Genomic DNA, 6000 nt, shown 5'->3' with positions numbered 1-6000 from the left:
TGACAAGAAAGAACAATTTTAGAGGAGGAAAAGTTCATTTGGTACTCATGGTTTCAGAGGTCTCATTGCATGGACAGATGGTTCCATAGGTCTGGGCCCAAATGTGACAAACTCTACTAGTGGAAGAGTGTGATAGAGGAAAACAGCTCAGGACATGGCACCAGGAAGCAGAGAGAGCTCTACTGAACAAGGACAAAATATATACCCCAAAGGCATGCCCCCAGAGACCCACCTACTCCAGCCATACCCTACCTACCTACAGTTACCACCCAGTTAATCTCTAACTCACTGATTAGGTTAAGGATCTCATAACTCAACCATCGTTTCACCTCTACATTTAATTGCATTGTCTCACACATGAGCTTTTGTGGAACACCCCACACCTAAATCATAACAATACTTTAGGCTTCAAGTTCATGTTTCTCTCTATATGTTATCTCTCTCTCAATCTGTGTGTGTGTGTGTGTGTGTGTGTGTGTGTGTGGCCTTTCATTACATTATGACTCACCAGATTCATCCCCTCCATCTTGGACTTCCCATCCCCTACAATCATGATCTAAATAAACTTCTATTATTTACAATTTACCCAATCTGTGGTATTCCATTATATCAGTTCAAAATGGACTAAGGCAGGAAGGAAGTAAGAATAGGAGGAGGGTCATGAACAGTGAAGCATGGTAGTAGGGTGAATGGATCAAAGAGCCCAGTGTAACTGGAGAATTGGTGGGGAAAGTACATAGGGGAAAATGACATAAAAAGGTGATTCTTAAAATCTGCATTTCAGAGATAGTACAATTATTGGTGATGATAATGTCTAGAGTATTACAAAAAAAGTAGTTAGCTAATATGAGGTGAATGTAAGATCATGGAGATGAGAAGTGTTTATTTAATAGATTCTTTACATAGTATTAAAGCCACCAAGAATAACAACAAAACTAATAGAAAGGAGAAAAGTAGACAGTGAACCAGAAGCTAAAGTCTGCAGTGTATGAAGAGGTAAAAACTGGGAGGACTGCAGATTTCTGCAACAAAGAGGAATAGCAGTGGTTTGGTCTGATAGCTTAGGGTTGAAAGGAACTAGGATATGTGAAAAATGACAAAAGAATCTGAAGATGGCAAGGAAAAGCACAAAAATAGAAATATCTCACTTCCAGGCCCAGTAATACCATGAGAGCAAGACAAAAAGAGTGAGAGAAAAATTGCCATAATTAATTCATTGTTTCATTTATTCATTTAAAAATGCACTGAGAAATTACTAGTGCCAAGCAGTTTTCCAGACCATGATGGGGCTAGTGAGACAAAGACACCATGAATTTGCTAGTTACTACGTCTAAAAGAAGATAAAATTGGTTTTCCTTTTGTGAAAAATAATTTGGTGTAGCCCACATGCTATCATACCTGGTTAATTTGTGTCTGGGACTAAAATATTGCTGCCTAAGTGTAAAAGTTGGATTTGGCAACTTTACAATAATAAAAGAAAATAAGTAAGTTATGTTCATTAAGCCCATATAGTAATCAAAATAGTGTGATATTGGCATAGTGGCATATGTGTGTAATCCAGCTATTCCTGCTAAGGCAAGAGGATTGCAAGTTTGAGGTCAGCCTCGGCAATTTGGTAAGACCCTGTTTCAAAATAAAAAGGGCTGAGGATAAAATAAAGTGGTAAAGCACTCCTGAGTTTAATACCTCATACCAAAAAAAGTGGGGGACTATTAATGGCATTAGGGTAAGTGTGGACATACAGTTCAGTGGAACAAAATCCAGAAGCAGACACAAACTTATATGGCCAAGTGATTTTCCAGAAAAAGATTAAAGTTAATTCTATGGGGCAAGATATTCTTTTCCAAAAGTGGTATAAATTCCACAATTACTAAATAGAAAAAAAGACAGAAAAATGCATTTATGCTTAGCTAGACAAAGCATTCTTAGACATGACATGAAAAGCATAATCTATTAAGAAATTGATAGTAAGTTACCTTATCAAAGTTTATAAGTGATTCTCTGTGAGACAAACAGTATTGTTAAAAGAATCAAAAGAAAATCCAGAGACTGAGAGAAAATACTGAAACTTATATATCCACTAAGTAACATAGTCAGAATACATAAAGAATTCTCAAATGCTATAATAAGATAATGAATAACCCAACACTAAAATGAGAAAAAAAGAACTGAATGAACAATTAATCAAATAAGATATACAAATAGCAGATTAAGTACATGAAAAGGTACTCAACATCATTAGTCATTAGTAAAATGGAGAATAAAATCACAACAAAAATCACACCCCTAGGATAACTATAATTAAAAAGCTACAAATACCAAGTGTTGGAGAAGATACCGAGCAATTTGAACACTCATAAATTGCTGTTGGGAATAAATATTGTGCAGTTACCATGGAAATAAGTTTGACTGGTCTTCAACATGTTAAACATGAAGTCAATTATGACTCAGAAATTCCACTCCAAGGGAAATGCAAACATGTCTACACAAAAAACCTATAGAAAAGTTTTCATGGCAACATAATTCACAATAGGCAAAAAGCAGAAAAAAACTCAAATGTTCATCAGGTGATGAATAGATAAATAAAATATGGTATGTTCATACAATAGAATACTATTGGGCAATAACAAGAGATGAAGTGCTGATACATGATAAACACAATTAACTTTGCAAACAGTACATTAAGTGAAATAACCAAAATACAAAATGCTACATATTTTATGATTCATTTATATGAAATACATAGAATAGGCCAATTCATAGAGACAGAAGTTAGATTACCTTAGACTGAAGGGTAGAAGTATGGGGAAATGAGGAGTGACTGCTAGAAAGTTCTTTTTAGAGTTGTGGGAATATCTTATATCTTAATTGTGGTGAATTTTATATTACATACAGCATTTTTTCAAAGTTTGTCAAACTGTACATTTAAGGAAAGTTAATTTTATCCTTCGTAAATTAGACTTCAAAAAAGTCAATTTTTTTAACGTCCAAAAGTAACCAACATTGACAAACACCTCTCCATCCGACCTACTAAGTCATGATTTTTTATTTCCCCCAAAATTTAAGTGCTGAAATTCACAAAACACACAACTCACACAACTACTATCAATGTGATAGTAGTAAGAGGTAAGGTCTTTGGGAAGGAATTGAGTCTCAAGGGTTTCACCCCCAGGAAGGGATGAGTAAACTTCCTTGGCCCCTTCCACCATGTGATGATGACACAGCAACAAGCTGCCATCTGCAAAGCATCCTCACCAGATGACAAATCTGCTGGAGCCTTGATCTTGTGCTTCCCAGCCTCCAAGCAAACTTCTGCTTCTCAGATTACCCAGTCTACAGTTCTGAGTCAGAGGGGACTGAATGGACTCTGATTCCATCCATCCGCCTCCAAAATGCCTCTCATTAGACCACTTCTCCTGGATGCCACTCTTGCCTCCCTTGCTCTGGCCATCTCTCTCCTGGATGACTGCAGCAGACTCCTCTGTTGCCAGTGGGTGGGAGTGGGGGCAGGAATGGCCCCAACAGAGAGCTCTTCGTGAACTCTGAGTTCTTTCACATCTGACTGAAAACATCTCAATAGCTTGCTTCCCACTGCTCTGGTGATGTAGTCCAAACAACCTTAGTGTGGGAGGCAAGACCTTCCATAGCCCTGTTTCTGCTCACTTCTCCACCTTCACTGTTTGGGCCAGACTGAACCCTTTTAACTTCTCTGAATGTACCCACACACACACACACACACACACATACACACACACACCCCTCCTGCACATGTTGGGCTTCTGCCTGGAGCATGCCCTTTCATCCTTTCATTTGCCTTGACCCACACAATCAACACTGGTCTGTTCAAGTGTGCATATTCTGCTATCACACTTGGACGGGCAGCCCTTTCACTGTGTCCTACAGTATACTCTTGAGTCCATTGTGGCTGGCTTTTACTCATCTAGCTTTCAAAGGGAAACTATTTCCAAATGCTGTGTGTGTGTGTGTGTGTGTGTGTGTGTGTGTGTGTGTGTGTGATTACCTCACCAAAGCTCCTACCCTGCCAAATTTATACCTCTCTTTTCAGTTCTAAAAAAAAATTGACTATAGGTGTATGACACATCCCATCAAACAGGGTAATAGAATGTTTCATAATTTATTGTTAGAAGCAGATTTTAGTTATTTTGTCTTAGTACAAGCATTCCTTTAATTATCCAATGCACTTTCTTATCACTGGTCATTATTGATACCCAGGGAGATGATATGATTTAATAAATTGTGCCTGCATTATGTCAACATTGTCAGTCTGGATGCCACTTTTTCCAGACAATGTGACATTATTCAAGACCCTATACTTGCTGTTCTTTTGCAATTTTCACCTTTAGAATCTTTGGCCATCACACCTTTAAGTAGTTTTGGGCTTTTACAATAGGCACTCAAGCAAGAGTGTCTCCTGTCTTTAATACCTTGCTAAATAGGTGGAATTTGTCACGGATCTGGCTTTTTTATGCTGGGGATAGAACCCAGGGCTTTCTGCATGCTATGTCAACACTGTAACATTGAGCCCAAATTTGATTGTCTCAGTGTTGGAAATGCTATTGGGAACAAATTCTTCTGGTTCCTTAGTTGTTTTTTTTGTTTGGTTTGGTTTGGTTTGGTTGTTTTTTAGTTATAGATGGACACAATATCTTTGTTTGTTCATTTTTATATGGTTCTGAGGATCAAATCAAGTGCCTCACGTGTGCGAGGCAAGTGCTCTGGCACTGAGCACCACACAGCCCCTGTTTCCTTAGTTATTTGTTTGTTTGTTTTTGTTTTCAATATATTTTTAGCTGCAGATGGATATGATATTTTTATTTTTATTTTTATGTGGTTCTGAGAACCTAACCCAGTGCCTCACATTTGCAAGGCAAGTGCTCTGTCACTGAGCTACAGCCCAAGCTCCGTGTTTCCATTGATAATGCAAGTTTGACCCTATTTTACTCTCCCAGTTAAATTTTACATGGTATGATTTATTTTAAGTTCAAGTCCCAGTAAATTCATTCTATCATTGGATAGAGGTCAGATTCGATGCCCCAAAAGGGAGAAGTGGATTTTGCCTGGGCCCTGGAAGGTCAAAAGAGGCATAAAGATTGATTTAGAAAAGCAAGGAGATTTTTTTAGGAGAGCAAGCAATAGAGCAGGATATGTACTTAAACGAAGAAGTAGTGCTGGTGCTCAAGAGACATCAGTCTTAGCAACTTAGCAAGACCCTAGGTAATTTAGAAAAACCCTGTCCCAAAATAGAAAAGGGGGGCTGTTGATATGGTTCAGTGGTTAAGCACCCCTATATTCGATCCCCAGTACAAAAAAACAATGAGACATATTTTGGGGGACATAGGCTATTTTTAAATGAATCTTTATAAACAGTGAACAGATTATGGGGCCAGGAGGAAAGTAACATCATCCTGGTGTGCTCAATACTCTTAATCATGGACTACAAGGCAAATCATGGTGGTCTTGTTCTCTTTAGGATCTCTAGGCTGACATCATCTAGTCAATAAATAATGTTTGGAATAGACCCATATCACAAGTGTCTTAAAATTTTCCTGTGATTTTATTTAGTCTAAAGAAAGTATGTTGTGTGAACCAAAAATGTATGTAGACAGGCTGGGGTTGAGACTCGGTGGTAGAGCACTTGCCTAGCATGTGTGAGGCACTGGTTCAATTCTCAGCATTGTATATAAATAAGTAAATTAAATATAGGCCCATCAACAACTAAAATTTTATTTTACAAAAAAGATGTAGACATTAATCACCTGGACTCACAATACTTTAAGATTCATCCACTTTTTAAGAATTTAAGTCTGGAGGAAAAAGAATTGAAAAATAAAAGTGAAGGTGTTCATGGAGCTTCTTAGATTCATATTTGTTTCCTCTTTTAAAATGTGCATTTCTTCATTTTTTAAAAAATATATACACAGAATAAACAATCTTAAATTTAGTTTCTTTTCCCCTTCCATGTTAGTCTCCTTTTAACCT

This window comes from Ictidomys tridecemlineatus, chromosome X, assembly GCF_052094955.1.
Source record: "Ictidomys tridecemlineatus isolate mIctTri1 chromosome X, mIctTri1.hap1, whole genome shotgun sequence".
NCBI classification, from domain to species: domain Eukaryota; kingdom Metazoa; phylum Chordata; class Mammalia; order Rodentia; family Sciuridae; genus Ictidomys; species Ictidomys tridecemlineatus.
Note: the sequence above shows the minus strand (reverse complement) of the source record.